At 33.3% G+C, this 21607-nt stretch overlaps 1 pseudogene; it reads right to left on the reverse strand.

Moving 5' to 3' along the window:
• Window positions 1-2829: 2829 nt before the first annotated feature.
• Window positions 2830-21607, reverse strand: part of LOC141684652 (sterol 3-beta-glucosyltransferase UGT80A2-like) — a 31221-nt pseudogene continuing 12443 nt past the window's right edge.

Raw genomic sequence — 21607 nt, forward strand, 5'->3', positions numbered from 1 at the left:
ATAATATATTTTAATTCAAATTAAGGTTAAATTTTAGTATTTAATCAAAAAGAAATTTTAAAATATAATGATTTATCTTATTATTTTTTATTGAAAAATATTATTCATAATTTATCTATGTTAAACAAAAAAAGAATCCCCGACTCCCTACAGGGATCCCCGTTCTCTGTTCAGGGCGGGGATCGGGGAGTAAGAGAATGCTCGTTCGAGGAGCAGTGTGAATTCGGGGAATGGGTTAGGGTTCAGGGATCGGAAGCGGGGTGAACACTCCCTGACCCCGAAGTGACCCAATTGCCATCCCTATAAGAGGTTGATTGTTCAAATCATTGAAATGATGTAGAAGAAGCTAAGTCAAAAGTCCGCTGAGAAAATTGAGATGATAAGAGTGTCGAATGACTTTGTTAATACTGGTTATACACCCTCCAGACTCAAATATTTTATCTTTAATATATGGTAGACTTGTTAATAGACTTGAAATTGTGCCTAAGTTTGTTACTCATAATTTGAAGGAGATTGGTAGACACATGATATTTCTATTTTATCATAAAAAGCCTACTCAAGTGACAATGTCACTTTACATGACCAAATAGATTCTACTATTTGGATTAGTGATATGTTTCTATTGTACTTGTCTTGTTATTCCATTTATATAATTTTTCTAGATAGCTCAATGATTATAAGGAGTTTAGGGATTTCAATGCAACACTCTTGTGAATACTAGTCATAGAATAAATTATTATGGTAGAAGTTTAATCAAAGATTATTCAAGCAGCAGACTGAAGAAAGAAGACTATTAAAGAAAATAAGTTGCGGAAATTTCTCTAAGTCACATATAGTGAAGTCTAGAAGAATTATATATTGAAGTGGCTCATAGCTTTATATTGAAGTTTTTAAAGTTATTTTGAGAAGTTCCATATTGTGAAGTTGGCTATATCGACAAGTCAAAATTAGACTATATCGTGTCAAACCTACAGTTAAACTTAGAGGGAAAGAAAGGCGGACATTCAACTGAAATAAGGGAGCGTCTGGACAAAATCAAGATGTTCCCACATAAAATTGTAACGTGTCCCTTCAGAATTAGTTATGACAATTTGTCGTAAATGGGAGTGCACAATTGTAATACAATGCATTATTAGTAGTGTCCATATCTCATCTTTAGTTATGAGTGGGTTTGGTGTAGCAAATAGAATTTGCAAAACTTTATTTTCTTTCTCTGTAAGGCAAAACTCAAGAAAGGTTTTCTCGAGTGAAAGCCATTATTTTTCTTGGAGCAGTAGTATCAATTTGCTTTATTTATATAAATTAAGTTGACCAAATATATTTGTGTTGATTTCTTTTATATTTTTATGTGATATTTGTGTTTAGTCTTAAAAATCAGAAAAAGATATATAACTAGTCATTCACCCCATATGTCTAATATTTGAGATCTTATTTTCTAACATGATCGATAAACAATGTGAGATATAGAAATTATACATATATTTTATACATTATATACTGTGTATGTAATGTATTTGAATGAGAAAGAATTTCTTTAACCATTTAAATATAGGGCTCACTATTTTAGATTGTATTAAGTTGAATTTGAAAGGTTTCATGCATATAAACGTAACAGAAATAATATAAATAAACTACAAAACCGAATATACGAAATCATTTGCATGAGCCATGTGAAATATATATTTAATTCGTAAGTTGAATCTTGACCTTAATGACGATTTAATAATTTATGAATGACTATGAAGGTCCAAACTTTACTCGATCACCAAGATCATGCAATGACCGATCTACGTGCTAGTGATATCCACACGAACCTTGAATTGAACTAGCAATCAATTGAATTTCGATTTCACTCTCTCTCTCTCCCTTGCGGTTTAGCTTAATTAAACCATAGTCTCTCAATCATTCTCTTAAGAGATTACTAACCCCTTACCCTAATCCAATTAAGAGTTCTTCAAAATTTCTTTTTATCGTATAAATAAGCATTACTTAATCAACTAATAACTGAATTCGGATTAATAATAATAGTAAATTCGAAATTCATATTTATTCATTTAGTTATGTTTCACTTAATTAATAATAAATAATTTGAATTACTTTCATTTAATTTAAAATCGAATTAAAATTAAATAATTCTCCGAGCATTTTTTGTGTGACACTTTAGGTTATTCTTATGTTGGGAATAAATTTTAAATCTAATTTAAAATCGTAAATATAGGTGTCATATAATAATACAACCCGATTAATAATAGTTGTTTCGATAATTAGATTAAAACTTTTGTGAATAATGTACAATGTAATATAATTCTTTTAATCATATATTATAAATGCATGCTTATAGAAAAATTATATTCATGTTTACCTTTTAGGAAGCGAGTGTATAAATGCCTAATATTTGACGAAATGTAACTAAAATTTCTCCCCTTTAAAATTTGTTGTTCATAGTCTAAACATGGATATAAAAACCTACGAGGGGAACCTATTTCTGATCCAAAGACAGCTAATATATATAAAAAGAATCATATAATCAATATTATGCTATAGTGTTAGAAGTTGTGTCACATAGTTTGTGGAAAAGATTTTAAAAATTTTCACCGACTACGCAAAGTCCGGAATAAAAAAATTTATGTATTTCGAACTGCTTATAACTAGCCAGTAAACTCAATTGATATGAGGCCTTTTTGGGAGTGACCCAAAAATAAACCCGTGAGGACAGGGTCCACAACAAATAATATCATATTAATGTGGAATTATATGTAAGCCCAACATATAGAACATTTAGAATGGATTTAGTAGTAACTAATTAATAAACAATATACATTTCATAAGTTAAACGTGTAACCTTTATAAAATATTGAACATGCGTATAAAGTGTTAAACAAATTTTCGATACATTTGTCATTTTGAATATTTGCCATTCGGATGTGCTACAGTCAACACTCTGCTCATTTCTGCGTCTGATATCCTTACCAGAGCAGAATTTTCCGCGTTCTGTCATATTTTTCATCTTTTTCTTCCATACAGCCAGAGAAAATATCACTCTTTTGCGGGCTACCTCTCCAGTAAAAGAATTATTTTTGTACCACACTTCTGACCGTGAGCATCAAGAACTGTGAACTGTATTTAGACCAGTGACAAGGAATATAGTATCATTTAACTTTTAAACCTCCGGACTCAGGTAGATGCATTTCAATATCTTACGTATTTATATGCAAATGTAATGATGATAACATTTTAGTGAAAATTTGAAGAAATGTGGCTGATCTTGATTTCGAAATTACAGAGCCGCAATTTTACATGGGGGGGTGATGTCTAGATCGAGAACTGCAAGCAAAATACTGTTTTACCGAGAATTTCCTGGACTTTCTAGGCAAACGAGTCGGCTGTTGAGCATCCAACTTATTGCTTGGATAATGTTTATGAAAAGCATCAACTGCTCCAGTGACTCCATCTTCCTTTTCCATGTCTTTTGCTAGTTCAAGTGCACGTTTTTTCACCTACATACAAAACACAGATTTATTCATCTTAAGTTTTAGGACTATGTGAAGCCATAAAAATTACAGTTTACAAGGTTCCAAAAATACTATACAAACTTGGAGTCTATGTAAATCAAATGTACTTTGTAGAGCGGAAAAGTACACCAATTAGATTGGCGTTTAGGAAATCTTAGTTTCCTCTTGTTTTAAGTTGTTATTTCTACTTGCTAAAGGAAACTAAAATTTACCAAATATTGACTCCTTACTTCTAAGCAAGTAGCCTATGTTAGCAACAAGGGCTCCTTAATTATAAGTTAATTATGTCAATCCAAACACACTATGGAACTGTCTTCTTCCATGGAAGACATATAGCTTGTTAACAAGAGACTTCATTTATGAATTTCATACTTCAGCGGGATGTACATTATTCCTAATGACTTTTGAGGCACAAATCTAAACCAGTGGCCTGTAATATCTCCCTTACTCCACTTATGGTAGGTCGAGGGTTTGAATATTGTCAAAGAGAAGATGGGTGCGTGAGTGGGTTTCATTTTCAAGCAAAAGAAAAAGAGAGAGGATGATTTCCGTTTGTTTCCTTTTACAGTATTATTAGCAGTTTTCCCATTCATTATATCAATCTTATGTCATGACTTGTTCAATTTATTATTGTATCGTGTACTGCTAATTTTTGTTTAAGCTTAATACTTTGTGCATTGCTCTCCATCATGACAGTTATTGGGTTACATGATTATCCCACCCATGTACATGCGGAATGAAACTAATGCACATATTATTAAGGCGATTATATATTACTTCTTGGCTTTCTAGTATCTGTTCATTCATAAATATTTTGTTTTCCTCAGGGAAACCTCTAAAGCAGTAGGAACATGCATAAATAGAGTATTTCAGTGCAAAAAGTATTCAAGATCATATATACCTCCGGATCAAGCATAAAATTTATGGCAGCTACCAACTTTTCAAGTGAAAAGTCATCAACTGGAATTGGTGCTGGCCCTACTCCCCTTGCATGAACCTGCTCTCCCCAAAAGGGCTGGTCTCCGAAAAAGGGTACCACAGTTGTTGGACACTAATTCACAAGGAAAATAATGCATGACACAAAATAAATACAATAATGGTAGCTGAGTTGAAAAACGTAATAGTTACCGCAGCTTTAAGACCAGCAGCAGTCGTTCCAGCACCTCCATGATGGACCTTGTTTAAGAAAGTCTTCGAATTTAGATTTTGAATCCAATTAAGGAACAACATTTCACTCGAAATATAACATACAAATAACAAATTTTTCCTACTATTGTCCTGTCCATCTAGAAATGTGCGTGGTACATTTTCTTGCTCAATCCACCAAATAATTTTTGATTTTATTGATTCCTATAATACAAATTACCAATCGTAGAACCACTCATACGCGTGTCTCTACTTCTAAGGTAGATTTATATTATGGATAGCTGGGTAACATTTTGTCACAACCCAAAGGAGGATGACAAAACAAAAACTGCTGTATTAGAACGCTTATTCTGTAGGCTTGTTTCGGCATTTGATCTGGAGCTGGATTACATATGTTAATATAGCTAGGTTCCTTTTTATTATCTTTTTTCTAACTTTAAAATCATGATAATCATGTATAGTACACCCTCTTATCCATTAATTAACTCCATTTTATCAATTTAACCGTATGTTTTTAACTGTATTTTTAGCATGATGTGATACTGATTACATTATTCCTGACTCCCACTAATCTCTTACTGTATAAATAAAAACATTAATGAGGAACACTTGTTCAGCACCCATCTAAGTTAATTTCAGGCTACTTAATGAGCCAAAACATGAGCCTTACCACTGCAGCACATCTCAAGAATAACCAGTCATGAGGGCAGTTATCCAATAGATACATGAAGTCCTTTTGTTCAACCACTGTGAGATAAAATAATACATCAACTTCTCTGCAAGCTACATTTGAAGAGTGGTAATATCTGTAATACTGAGATAATTATTCCAGTGATACTGAGACAGAGGGGTAATATCCGATATGTTATAAGCTACCGAACTATATAAAAGACATGCAGAACTTACAGTTTCCAAGGCCACCCCAGCCTTTATTAATAATACCTCTTTGCCCTGTCATTTTCAGGGCTTGAACAATTATTTCAGTCATTCTATCTGGGTCTTGAATAGGCTGAACAATATTTATTAATGTTAGAGATGTGAAAACCAAATGAATACACATAAATGATATAGAAATCAGTAATGTCATTAATATGCATGATGTGATTAAGTTAAACTTTTTCTCACTTTAAGGGGCGCGAAAGAGGAATATGCATTTACTAAAAGGGGAAAACGGTAGAGATATCGCGAACATGTTCTATGTTGTGCTGTAACACCATATCAAGTCTGCAAATCATTATTAACATTTACAATAAGGACCTCCATCTCTTTTGAAAAAATATGCAAGCTGGCACATTCACACAAATTATGTATGTGCCTGAACTCAGTTATAAGCTTACAAATTTAAAATTACGTTCAAACTTGCAGGAATATTCCAAATGGTGTTACTGTAATTTTGGCTTTTCCAAATAGTACCATCGGAAGTTTTGGTCTTCCAAGTGGAATCACTATAGTCTTGGCTTTGTCCAAGTGATCCACTTGCGTCTAACAAACGTTACTTAAACGTTATCTAATTTGTCATTCAGTTTAACAAATAAAAAGAAAACATATATTCTTCCCGCTCATCCTGCTCTTTCTCTCATCTCTCTATCTCTAGTTCGTCCCTCTCTCTCTCCACCGATCTCCCTTATCAACCTCCTCCAATTCCCCTACTTTTCCCCAATTTTTCTTTCCATTTCCGGCCACCCGAGTGTGGTCTTTAGCAACTCTAGTTAAGCTAGTCACTAGAGTTTCTTGGAAACATTTAGTGAGGTCACATACAGTGTTGAGTAAAGTAGGAGAAGTTTGAAAATAAAAAATGACATGCATATAAATCCCCCATCTATATAGATAAGCTTTCTTTCTCGTTATTGTTTAATATTGTTGTTTCTGATTATTAAATTCGTTTGATCTTCGTGATTTGTTTTGTTAATTGGTTTAGATTGCCTGTTCTTGATTCTGATTTGAATTGAATATAATTACCCTATTGTTACTTGTGTTAAAAATATTTCCAACATTTTGGTGTTTCATTGTCACTGCAGAAGAAATGTAAAACATATGCAGTAAATCTATCAATGTGTTTTTTAAATAGGCCGCCTCTGTGATATTTGCATTAGAAGTTGTAATATATTAAAAAAATTCCTCGCCGATCTCTTTCCCTCCTCTCAATATTAGGGATCCCCATGTTAAACTTAATGTTTCTCACATAATCTGACAATAACAAATAATAGCTTAGACAAAGTAAAAATCCTTTTACTGCAGACAGAACAACCCTCAACAAAACAAACCTCTGAAAATGAATACTAATAAGAGATATTTATGAAAAACTTACAAGGCTACCAAATCCAATGTAGATAGGCATTTTACCATCCTCAAGCCATTTCACAAGGGAATCTTAAGGTATGTAAGTGGATGCAAGGTCTAAGAAGCAAAAACCTACAACATCGATCTTAGGCCCCCAATCTGTGGATCATCATATATCAATCACATGAGAATCATATATTGTTTGCAAAAACTTTATAAGTGCAAAATTTTTACTAATTATAGCTATGAACCACAAAAAAAGTCTAGCTTTGTAAAACTGGTTCAATGCAGTTAAAGAAACTAGTTTATTAGTGCATATTTGTCAAGTTTTATATTCACTTTATAAGTTGCCTGTTTATAAATGTTGATTCTCATTGGTGAAACTGTACTTAAATTCATCTTGCAACAAAACTATTAGTGTATCAGTTGTTCCTCGTATGTCATACATGTCTAGCTTTGCATTTGTTCATCGGTACTCGGAGGCTGGAGCAAGGATCATAGGGAAATATTGAATAACCCAGAACGGGCCACTTCTACAAATATTTTACCTTCGGTTCAATCAAAGTAAAGTACAAAGTTATTTCGGAAACCCAGGTGAAAATCACAATTCACATGCCAGCTAGGATCAGTCTACAGTAAAGATGTTGATCTACTGACTTTTTGCTTTCAGCATCAAGGAAGAACAATAACCTTTTGTTAATATAGTTACCTAGGCAGTGATCTGAGAACAGATTTTATAATGGGAACAGTTGTTATGCACTTTTAAAAAGTGCGGGAACATCATAACATAGAAATTGCAGAACATGTGCAGAATAACTGCTGAACTACAATTTTGTACGAGTGCATAACTGTAGTTCTCACTATTCTCATGCTAAGAAGTGTTCACGTAGAACACGACCCTAATTACCTATACTAGCTATACTAATTATGTTTTATCTACACAAGAAAGAATCTCCATCAAAGTTGGTGTGTTTACTATGCTTTTCAAATAATTTCTGTGAATAGAATAAGAGTACACGGATTTTTCTTGATTAATATACTGGCCAGTCATCTCATAAAACACATCCTATAATATCAAAGCAGGTAATCTTAAAGATCCAAGTAGTTCAAGTTGTAACCTCTAGGCTTAGGAACAAGGTGAGGACTCCAAATATATCCATGAGGAACATCCTGAGGATCATTGTAACCGCTTAAATAAGACACAGGTCTTAGCTTCAACTTTTTCTTTCTAAAATTATTTATCATATCGCGCATCCCAAGTTCGATCAGTGAATCAACAATTTGATATGATATCTGCAATGGTATTGGAAGTTCAAATTAGTCTTTAGAATGCCAATATCGTAATTAAGTTTTATATGAAGAACTCGCCAGATCAATAAACTATTTGAGTTATAGCTTACACGATATGCAACAGGTTGTTTAACACGAGAAAGTGGATGTGGAAATTCACTCGTAGGACTGTAGATATATTCAGTATTAGAAACAAAAGAATAACAGTACAAAATACTAATAGTAGCTTGATGGTTGTTGAAGTATCATCGTTTATAAAAGAGCACATGAAATACCTCCACTCAAGATATCAAATGTTCTTTAGGACATATTGATATGCATTTTAATGATGCAGTTTACACCAATTATGCATTTTAATGGTGTTAAGTATGCAATAGAGTTTACACCAGTAATCAGCACCAGATTTCAGTACAGTCTATATATGAAAATGTTCCAAATGTTTTTATTTGAACTACGAGATAGGCAATGATATATAAGTAATTTGCATATATGGTTATCATGGAGTAACCAAATGGAAGTTTGGTGATTATATTCACAGGAAGTAACTAGCCAACATATGCATGCCCCTGCCTGATTACAGATGGAGGTAGTTGTTGGTGTTTTAGATACTTTAGTGCTTCCCCTTGTACTGATTTAATGTTTACACAGCATGATCATCTTAGCTTTAAACCTGAAAGCGATATAGATGCAGAAATGGATATATGTATAAGTAATTAATGGTGCACTTAACCTGAGCACTTAAGAGTAGCAAGAACCTTACTATTTCTTTGTAAAATACCGGTGAGGCCCACAAAGAGTGATCCAGGTGTGTGTTTGAATTTGTGGATAGTTTGGGGGTCAACTCAAGTCCCAGATCGAGAGAAATCAAGGTAAAATTTCCTAGAAAACTTGCTTTTAATTAACTCCAATAGAATGAGGTCTTTTAGGAGGAGCCCGTGAACAAATCCGTGTGTGCTTTTTAGCTGGCTAGTCATGATTATACAAGACACTGAACATGAATACGCTATACGCCTATACCTATATGAAATCATACGATAACAAGGTTGCCACAAACACTAGTGAAAAAAGAGATTGAAAAAGTAAGTTCGAAAGAACTTACGTCCATGGCATTGTGAAAAATATATGGATTGGTACTCTAAGGGCCTCTGCAACATGAAAGTGTCCTGAAATGTTATTTTCCTTATAAGAAGTAATGCCTTGCAAATAAGCATGCAGAAAAACTAAAAGAAATAGTCAAATATATGATAAAATAGCACATCAACATGGATCAATCACATTCAAGACTAAAAATTTCTATCCGTGAAGGCATTGACAGTTTCTAATGGATACCCCAGACAGTCAAGACACTCAGATACTTATTTTAGTCAAAAGACTTACCAATTTTTCAAAAAATTGCCCAAATGCAAAACTAGGACAGGTATTTTGGTTGGATACAAGAAAGCAGGTACAGGAAACAAATATCTGAATCTCAAATCAAGATTAGCTAATAGATTGATTTTACCATAGGCAGGGGGGTTGGCAATTATAGCATCTACACTGAACGGAACTTCAGATTCTGGATCAGGCTCTGTGCATGCAGGAAGTAAAGAGAATATTATTGCCTTTATTTGGTTGCGCTGAATATGTACTTCTGAAGGTCCCGAAGGTAAAAACCCTTTATTTTTCACCATATCTGCATAAAATTTAACATACAACATATATTGGAAATAATTATATTTGACTTTCTACAGCCCAACTAATAACTTCAATAATAAGTAACTTTTTCGAATAACAATATCCCGAGTCTCCGGTTAATTTACAAATCTTCATTTCATTTCTTTTATTTTTCATATTATGTTACAAAATATTTTATTTATTATGTTATATATTTACGTAAAATCAGTGATTTTTTTTTAATTTTTTATTAGATTTTAATTTGTTTATGTAATATTTAATTTAGATTATTCTGGAAACTTGTGCAAGCTCTTCGACTAGATATACGATTTGTTATTAGTGAAAACAAGTGCAAGAATATTTTAAAAAATCGATATTTTTTAAATTACGTGATTTGTGTGTATGGAATATTTTATTAATTTCATTATACTTATGCAAACTCAAGACTGTTTTGTGATTGAACCACTCCATTATTTATAACTTTCATTATACTTGTCATTATACTTTCATTCCTGTATCGTTGTCACTTCCCTGCTAGCATATAGGTGCCCGGACGGAATCAGGAATGCGAAATGAGGTGGGCTTGATATGTGTTTACCGAAATTTCAAGCGCATATCATTTATGTAATCAAATTCATAGGTCATTTTATGTTAATTTTTTTAACAAATTTTCTCTTTTATATATATCAACATAAAATTCATAAATCGTTTCAGCCAAAGTTTGTGTTCTTGTTATTCAATGAGTGTTTTTTTTGTTCTTTTTCTTCATATATCAGTAAAGTATTGATAGTTATTGATTGTACTAAGAATTATAGAGTTAAAAAAACATTTAGATTGAATGGGCCTAAATATTTAAGTGGGTAATGGGCTTCATAAATAGTTGAGCATGCCAAATATTAGTAGATATAACTGCTAATTTTTTTTGAAAAACTCCTTGGGCTTAAGCCCAGTCTAGCCCTTATATACATCCGTCCCTGTATAAGTGTTGATTGTTCATTAAGATACTTAATTGACTGTGTTTGGTTTCATTTTTTTATTGTGTTTTATCAACGTTCATTCCTCGTGATGCAATCCAAAGTCCAAAAAAACTAATATCAAGATGCTGAATCTGAAGGTTCCAACTTACAAGAGAATGATGCATGAGCATCAAGTGCATTTATTAAGATATTCATATGCGTTTATTATCAATTGAGGACAATTGTTTTTCGAAGAAGAGGAGAATGATGCATGAGCATCATGTGCTCATATACTTGTTCTCATGAAGACAAACATGACTTTGGACTAATCTACGTTCATTATTATTCGTGAGAACCAGTTGGACAACATTACAAGACCAATAGTCAGTTTAATTACCAACATGGACATTACTCGTCCACTAATTATACCTGATTTTTTTAATCCTTGTAAAGTCGATTGTGATCCAAGTGGTGTTGGCATTGTTTTGGTTCAAGAGAAGAGTTCTACTGAATTTCTAGGCGTGGAAAACTTGTTGAGAGAAAATTGTGGTGTTGGGTATTGGACAACTTGTTAGGAGCAGATAGTGATGCTCGCGTTGTTTTGGATCATGAGAATAGTTCCATCAATGTTTTAGGCATGGGCAATTTGTTGAGAGCGAATAATGATATTGTGGTTATTTTACTTGGAGAGAAGAGTTTCATTGATTTTCAAGGTATAGACAACTTGTTAAGAGAAGATATGTAGAGACTGGGAATTTCGCAACATGATTAAGGAAATAAAGTATAATTCTGTGTTGTAATTATAAATTATGTGATTAAACAAAGGGTTAAATGATTTTGTTGGTTAATTGTCTTTATTGTATATTAGTAACTGGGAACTGGGAACGTAAAATGACACGTTCCAGTTTGATGAGTCAGCTTAGGGGATAAGCTGTGTTGTCGGGCCGTCAGGTTGAACGGAACCCGTTTTAAAAAGAGATTAAGGTATTTAAATGTGAACTATGTGTTATTGTATGAAATAGGAATGTTTAAGTGAGTATTATATTCCAGTAATGTGTCAGTTGATATAAAAGAGAATGATTGTGAAGCGTAAGTGGAAACGCTCAGCGTCGGGCCGTCAGACAGGACGCGACACGTTACGCGAATAGTGAATATGAATAATAAGGGAAATTTTTATGATTGAATGTGTTTCGATATGAGTCGGGATATGTGAGTAAATGTTATTGCCAGATAATGTGCATGATTATGTGATCTGGATATTTTTAAATAATTATTAAGGGATTTATTTGATTTAAAATAAGGTTTATTGAACCTTTATATATTTTTATAAAATTATCCGAGTATGGTCAAGACGTGAAATTTGTTTTGTTATCTTCGAAATAATCCTAGAGACTTTCTAAAAATGATAGATGAAATTATTTGGTGCTAGGTGTATTTTAAAATGATTTTATCGAGTTATAATTCTATTCTGAGCGTAGTCTTGTAAAATTCATATAAAATAAACGGTACGCTGAAAAATTATTTTAAAAATGTGTCTGGAAAGCTAATTTAGAGATCTATGTTCTAAAATTGTTATTCGTAACATTTTCATCTTTTCTGAGAGGGTTGTGTATTAATTAAATTCATTTTGAGTTAAATAAAAAAAAGATTCTAGTGTCGGGCTGGCAAAAGACTAAAACGCCCCTGCCATTTTGGCTATAAAAACCCACACCTCCCTCTTTTTCTTATCTCCACCCGACCACTCTTTCTTTCTTTCTTTTCTCTTTTCCTTATCTCTCTTTTCTCTCTTTTCTCTCTTCTCCCTCTCGGCTCTCTCTCTCCCGAATACACCCTCTCTCTTCTATATGCAATAGCAAATACTAGTTAGAACTCAAGTATCTCACCATTGATCATCATCTTTTCTAATTCTCTATCTTATTCCTCTTTGCATGTAAGTTTCAAGCAAGTTTTGTAACACCATCTCTTTGATTATGCCCAAGGAAAACACAATTTCTTGGAACATATTCATAAGAGAGAATAAAGTGCTAGATTGTGTGATTTTCAAAGTGATTTAATGTAAATTTGGTGTAGTATAGATTGCATGTTAGTTGTTTGATGTTTACTTGAGTTTTTGATAAAAACAAGTTTTTATGGTTAAAAGATTTGAGTACAAGGATTATTGGTGGTTGATTGTGTGTTTAGTTGGATAAAAGTGGATGCATGTCATCAAAATCTCTATACATGTTACTAAAAATCATTGCATGTTAATTTCCAAGCTTCATTCGACTTTTAACACTTGCTAGGTTCGAATTTTTGATAAAATTGCGTGGGGAAAATGATTTTTAAAAGTTAATTGATGATTGGTAGTTTGAATGTGAGTTTTAAATGGTTGCATGCAATTTTGCTGAGTTTGTTTGATGATTGGGGTTCGAATTTGTATTATAAAAAGGGGAGTAGTTGCTTGTCAAGGGTAATTGATTAAAGGATCTTTTGATTGATTAAGTGGTTTTAGTTCGAATTTTTGGAATTTAAAAAGGGGGTTAAATTTCGATCTAAGGTTACAAAGGATTTTGGCTTGAGGACTTAATTTTATTTCGGTTTTCTTTGAAAAATGATTTAAAGGGATGTGTTTTGGATTGAACTAAAGTTTATAGGTGATTCTTGTACTTGCATGTCATTATTTGATTCTTTGGTTGTGTTTAGATGAAAAAGCCGAATGGTTCATGGTTTTAAAAAGGATTGATTCCAGTTGTTTGGTTGATTTGATTCTAGAGTCTAGTTAAATGAATGCATGTCGAAATATAAGGTTGCATGTTGATCTATTTGATGTGGTTCATTTGCTTTGGTTTGAATTTTTGGATAAAAAGGAAAGGATTGAGTTGCTTTGTTATCGAGTCATACGAATTGTAATTATTTACTAAAGTGTGGAGTTTAAGTATATAAGTATACACTATTAAGTGCTATGTGAGTATTCGGTGTTAATACTCGTATATATGAGTTAAGCGTTAGAACGAATTGGGGTAATTATTAAACGTTCAGGGAACGTCGAGTGGAACCTAATTAGGGTTTGATTTTGGATTGTAGATTCGGATCGTGAAGACATTCAGGCTAGGAAAGGGAAAGGTATTCTAGGTGGCAGTAGCTCAAACCCCGTAAAACAGGAAAGCGAATTCAGGCAAGTAACTCTGCCTACTTGTATAAATTAATTATAAAGAGGATATTGATGATGCCATGATAGAGTAATGATCTCTTATAACACTTGTGATAACCTGTTATTGATTCTTGAACCTTGATATTGATACTTGTGTTAAACCTGTCATTGATCCCTTGGAACACCCTCATGCTGATCTTGTAATGATTTGATATGGTTATTGTTCAAACCTTTATAGTAACCCTGTTGATTCATATCCTGATTACTTGTTTTCTCCTATTGATACCTTGAATTCTCGTAAACCCTATAAGAAGCCTTATGAACTCCCTTGCGTAATGTTTTGATTAACCCAAATCCTTCATTCCTTTGTATACCTTTTTCTGTAATGATCCTTAGAACCGTTTTGATTCCCTAACTTGTATACCTTGTTTATCATTTGATCAAGATCCTTAGTATTGATCCTTGCTTATCTTTGATCCGTTCATTATCTTTGAATTCTTGAATTGAACTTAAGAATGATTTTCGACTTGAAAGAGTCCGAATGATTTCATATTCTTGGTAATGGATAAATTGAACTTAGTCAAACCTTTCTTTTCCAACATAAGGTTTTCCAAAAAGAATTCCTGATGGATTGGATTGAGACGTAAAAGACTAGTGGGACTAGTCCAGTCATATAAGAGGCTAGCGAGGCTAGTCCAATTTAAGGCTGAAATAATGCCATAGGTACCTTAACGACTAGATGGAGGTCGGTACGGGCTGATCACCCGTATTATTATTTATGAAAGTTAAAGTAGTCAAGTCAAGGGTTCCCTATCACTTTATAAAGAGTAATTGAATACATTTTCTTAGCAATTGCTTCCTTGAAAATGAAATGATTTAAAATGAATTGAGATGAGTTCATTGTGTTATTGTATAGCTTTGAGAACCCTAATTCTTATCTCTGATATTGTTATCAATCATATAATTGATTCCCAAAATTGAATAGATTCTTGCTTTCCACTTGAAAGATCCATTGAGATCTTGCTAATGATTTGTGATGAATGTCGGCTTTCACCCTATCTTGAGTCTTGATTCTCGATAGCCCAAATCTTTCTTCATAACCCTTCCATAGCCAGAAATAGAAATCGGCCACCTAGAGAATTAAAGTTGAATGCCTTAAAAAGTGATTTTGGATATTTGATATTGTTGCATCATAGAACTGCCATATAGTTACTTGCTGAGCTTTTTATGCTCATATATTTTGCTTTGTTCTAACCATGGCAGTTAAGCGAGAAGATGGCCAGACTTAGGCGCAGTGCTCGTAAGAGCGTACCTAGTGGCCCCTACCGTATCGTAGGCTTCCGGATGCCAGAGCAGGTAATACAGGTTATACAGGTTGGGTGAGCAAGCACTTTAGTTGGAAAGTTTGTAAAGGATACAATGGGTTATCTGTCGGTTCCAATTCAGAATCGGTTGTGTAAATTAAATATTATTTTGGGGTTGTAATATATATTATCTGGTTGGTAGTTGTAATCTTGTCTCAAACTTAATCCTGTTTAGATCCTGTTAATAATTAATCGGGGTTTATGTTTAATTATTATTAATTTAATGGTGTGTGGGTCCTCATTTCCTAACTCCGAGATTGAGGGCATCACAAGATATAAAATCAAGTGTTGGGGATGTTTTGGTTTAAAAGAATAACTCTATTGATTTTGGCGTGGACAGCTTGTTGGGAGCAAATACAAACTCAAAATTTCTTGTTCTATCAATGTTGCTACCAAAGGTAATTATCATGGGGCTAAAATTTAATGTTCTCGAGTTCTGTAATATAACCCATATTTGTGTGTTCATCCTTTGATTCTATAAAACTCTGGGTCGAGTTTTTTTCAAAGGAGAGGAGAATGCAGCGGAGAATGATATTAAGATATTCATATGCATTTATTATCAACTGAGGATAATTATTTTTCGAAGAGGAGAATGATGCATGAGCACCATGTGTTGATATACTTGTCCTCATGAAGACAAACATGGTTTTGGACTAATCTACGTTCATTATTATTCGTGAGAACCAGTTGGACAACATTACAAGACCAATAGTCAGTTTAATTACCAACATGAGTTGATCTATTGGATCAGGCTGATTATTATATATTAAGTAGATTTTGGCTTACAAGTTTTTACCTTTCACTTGAAAGGGTTTTCTTGTTTCAAGCACCTAGGATTTAATTTTCTAGTTAATTTTTTTTTGTAATTTCCTATTCAGAGTAGGTTTTTATATAAATTTCCTATATGGATTAGGTTTTTTATGGGTTTTCAAGTTGGACTCAAATATTATCTTGGTAGCTGATTTTGAATCTAATTGGGATTCCTAATGGGCTTGGGTTATTTACCTAGCCTATATATACCCCTATATTGTAATCTTTTGGGACAGAGAATTTGATGAGATTAAAATCGTGAGTTTATACTTGTAAACCTTTGAAAGTTGGTGGTTAATTCCTTTATACTTTCTTATCTAGATTTCGCTTAGTTTGTGGGTGATTCAATTCTTTATGCAATCTAAAATGATCCTTTAGTTTTTTTTCTTGGTGATTAAATTCTTTATAGAAGCAAGCTAAAGTTCTTTTTTTTGCAACAAATCTGATCTACATAGAAAATATATATCAGATGAGGTAGTAGATTATTGAAATCTTACAAGAATTTTTTGTCCCTATAGATAAATTATAGGTAAATTGACTGACAGAGGTAGTAAATTGTTGAAACCTTACTACAAATTTTAGCCCTATGCTATATATAAATTGACTATCGAAGGTCTTGTAATTCAATGAAGTTGATTTTTTGATAGTATTGTCATGAAATTTATATCTTAAACCTCAACGGCAAAGATCGAATTTTGAGTTCGGTGAAGTTTAATTGTTTGTTGTTATCAATCAAACATGCCATTCATCTCTCTAATAGGAAGGTCTCTAGGATATAATGATATTTTTTATCTCCATTATCCTTACCCATCATTTTCCCTAGTTAGATTTTCATTAGTTTATCCTGAATTGGATTGAGCAGGACAATCAATTATAGACAATTTGTATACAAGTCTCGAGGGAAGGTCTTTAACAAACAATTAACTTGTGCCTTACTCATTACGGTGTGCCTATGCAATCTAACTGACCCTTACCTTCATTCCTTACCTTATATTATCCTGTAAATATTATAGTTAGTCTTCCTTAAAATATTGATATATTCTGCATGTTATATCCTAGTTATACGAGGGAGGTTGGCCGATCATTTTCATCCGTTCAATAATGCAATCCGAATAAGCTTTTCTCCCGAAGTCTATCCAGACATAGGCACACCCGCTTGCCCCAATTCCATGCCCTTGGCCTGGCCAGTAGGTCATCTCCATAGGCTTAAAGGCCCATTTTTAGCATGCCAAAAATATTTTTGTAGATATTTGGGCATAATGTTTTCGTATATTACCTACATCTTTTCATGTAAGGATGTATATTGTATGGTGGAAAAATGGTTCCCTATATAGTACTCCCTCTGTCCCTAAAAACGTTTTTTATCTGTGTTGGACACGTTTTTCAATGCACACTTTTGAATGTTAATATCTTTAATTTCGTATTAATATTAAATATAAAAATTTCATTGTATTAAAGTACTCATAAATACGAATTCAACAAGATCACTCATGACTATATTTGATCTTATAGATTAGACGTAAATTAGTAGTCATTCGCTTACGAAGAACAGTGTCAGAAGTCAAAACGGGAAATGTTTAACGGGACGGAGGGAGTAAAAAACAAAGATCTTGGCAAAAATCTATTTCTTCCTAATCTCTCGTTTTGTTGTGTTTTTTTCCCATTTTTGGTAATTTATTGCATAGGTTGTAAGTGAATAATGATGTTTATTGATTCCTTACAATTTTATTGATTAAAGTTTGAGGTTATGACAAATGAAAATATAACATGCCATCTTAGAATATATATATATATAGGGGGCTACTCCAATAGAAACTAATTTAGAATAGAAACTAGAAACCAAATAATTTTTTTTTAAAATTAATTCGAAATATAACACATATGGTATATAAATCGATCGTTGAGAGATGTAGAAAAATACAGTGAAATCGGATTTTAAAAATAAATTACGGTTTGACGGGAAATATCAAATTAAAAACGGAGGGGAAAAACTGAAATTGGGTGTGGGAGGGTGCAGGGTAGTTGGGTGGTGTGATTTAGGGGGAACATTAGATTAGGTAGATCTAATGGCTTAAATTAGTTCTAAGTTTCTATTTTAATTTAAGTTTGTATTTGATCAATCCCCTATATATATATGTATAACATGCTAGAAAAGTTAAAAGCATAGAGGGGGTAAGTAGACAATATATGCCACTCACATCCAGCCAGGACTTTTGGATCTCCACCAAGAGGAAAAAATTCCAGCCCAGACGATAAAACAAATTCTTTAAAATTAGAGCGAGTCGCTAGCCTCACCCTATGACCATATTCCTGCAAACAAAAGGTCCGTAGGTATTTAGTTTTATCAATTTATGCTTGTGCAACATGTAATCACACTTAAGAAGACATCGATGTATGTCACATATATGCCACTACTCAGTTCCAAATACAAACCTAGTAAAAGATATAAACATGGTTCGATGCTATGATTTTGAATAATGATCAAAGCACCAATTCTTGATGGAGACAAAAATATTATAGAATACTTCATAATGCTTTAGAAGATCTATAAAGTGTGTGTGTTTACACTAAATATACCATAGTGATTAGAACACAAATTGTATCACGAGAGCTTTACTCTTCTACTTGCTCAAGCACATTTCATCACATACTTATCAGACACTTTGATAATTGATATGTTTGATTAAATCTTCTTGAATTATGTGAAATGTTTGTAAACCGGTAGTTATTTATCCTGGCGATGATTAAAAAAAGACTTTTTTGCATTTTGTTGGCCTGTACTGTAATTAAATCGCACGGAGATGGCTAAATCAATAATTGTGCCATTTTGATGGCTAAATGTAAAATTACGTAGCGTTTTGGGTGCTCCGCGTCACTTCCGTTAGTTTCACTGTTAGATATTAACAGCTGCAGGGGTATTTTCGGCAGATTGTAACAGCTGCAGGGGTAAATCAATAATTTTAATTTTCTGCACCACCCCAACAACCACCTAACAGCCTACCCTGAGAAAAGCCTACACTGAGAAAAACCCACCCTCCCACGAACACCCACACACGCACACACTCAGACCACACACACATACACCACACACACTCAGAGCACAACCCAACCAAGAGAAAACATCTCCTGCACGAACAAGAACTCAGTCCTAGTAAAAAACCAACACAAATATAATCCCAGAAACTGAAGATTTCACTCTGAGCAGCAAATTACAGACTAAAACTACTCCCTCTTGATTAGAAGAACCATTCCAAAGAAACGAACCCTGGCAATCTGAAAGACTACGCACATGAGGCAAAACATTATCACAATGCAACCGAATAAAAATCTTCCACCCGTCTAAAATTCGCAGCTCCCATCCAATATGAGACACTCTGCACCGGAAACTTTCATTTACCGCCTCACCTCTATGCTCCCCCAACCAGACAGTAACACCCCAAAATAGATAAACTCCAGCCCAACCTCTCCCTAACTTCGAGCACCTACTAACCAACCCCCCAAGACGAGACAGCCAAACCAAAAACTCTACACCAAAACCCGTCAATAATAAAACTCCAAACTTCAACCATCCTAATTTACTAACAACTGAACCACCATAAACAAAATCCAAAAGCAAAAGACCCCAACTTTTACTACTACCTTCTGTAGCCTCCTCAAAAAATAACCAACTCAAGAAAACACAAGTAAAGAACATCAGAATCTCATTACAAATCTGAATCTCATTACAAATCTGCAGCACTCGACCGAAAATCAAGCCACCAAGGAATTCTCTCCGAGTACAAAATTTGAAACCTCTCAAAACTACCAATAAATCCCACTCCCACACAAATTCACCTACACTAAAGCACCCTTCAATAAGCAAATAATCAGAAGCACATAGATAAAATCCCTTCGATCTTAATGCAAGGGTGAGAGCTTCTGTTCATCCCTGATTTTGAACTCCTGTATGAAGATACGAAGAATAGACTGTTTGAACGGATTACAGATTTGTTTGAAGAATAGACAAACACACATGGATACAAGATTGAGGGTGTACCTGAAATGGGTTTTGCTGAAGATTCAAGAAAGAAGCAGATACAAGGAGAAAAATTAAATCTATCATTTACGCTTTGTATTTACCTATATATCCTTGCACTTTTATTATTAAAATGATAATTGACTAACGGAGTTAAACATAGGCTAACGTTAGGGACACGGAGCCCACATAATGCTCAATAATTGTGCATTTAGCCATCAAAATGGCACAATTATTGATTTAGCCATCTCCGTGCGATTTAATTATAGTACAGGCCAACAAAGTGCAAAAAAGTCTTAAAAAATAGCATTACTAAGATAATAAAGTCCGGAAATCTTGTAAATTTTATGCGGTGAGATGATCACAAGGGATGTAGATATTAATTTCTTTACAAAATTAAATAAATAAATATCTATTTAAGATTAAAAGATTATCACAATTTTAATAACAGTAAGTTCTCTAAAAAATTGAAATTTTGAATCAGTATTATCATTCATATCTCTTTGAGATTTATGACAACCGAACATTAAATTATTAAAAAGTTTACGTATATATTTTAAAAAAGAAAAATAATAATGTTATGGGATTTGTAAAGAAACCCAATTTGTACAAGATTGTGGTCTGTTTCCATTTTAAAATTAGGATAAAGTCTAATTCTCCTAACCTGTTTTAAAGAGTAATTTTTCCTTTATCTAATAGGAAACAAGATGAATTAAGAACATTCATATTTCATAAATAGTTGAACATATATCAGCATTTACCTGCAAGCGTTTTCCAATGGCAACAAAAGGCTGCACATCTCCCCTCGTCCCGACTATAAGAACCACTATTTGCAGCGGAGGTATATGTTGGTTCTCTGATGCATCAACACTAGCTTCATTAGTAGCTTCTCTCTTAACAAATCCAGTATCAAATTCAAGGCTCTTGGGCTTGACATCGTCCGCTTGAACTTCAAGTTGAATCGTTCCATCATCTTGTACATTGGCAAATTGTTTCAACCATTTAATCTAGTAGAAAGCACAATTTTATAATTAAAACTTAAAATACGCAAAGAAAAACTTTGAAATTTTAAAGTGGTGGAACATAGTCCATCCCAATGCTTTTATTACTAACAAGAAAAGCCTAATGACAAAACAGTAATGCAATATATATATATGGGGGTTGTTCCCCAACCTTCGTTGCATGGGATACAACTGCAACAATGTTTCATTGCGGTAGCACTCACCTGCCGCAATATTTCATTGCGGCTGTTGTATCCCCGCCAATCTTGGGATAATTTGCCTATATATATAAGCTCTTTTTGGCACTTTGTTGTGTGTTAATTATATTTTATGAAAATTCTAGGAATTGTATTTGAAACAAACCAAATTCTGCTAATTTCAAAGGAATAAGAATCACTAGATACTTACAAACAGACCAAACAAGCACCGGCAAACCTCAAGTTGTTTAAA

Source organism: Apium graveolens, chromosome 9 (assembly GCF_009905375.1).
Source record: "Apium graveolens cultivar Ventura chromosome 9, ASM990537v1, whole genome shotgun sequence".
NCBI classification, from domain to species: domain Eukaryota; kingdom Viridiplantae; phylum Streptophyta; class Magnoliopsida; order Apiales; family Apiaceae; genus Apium; species Apium graveolens.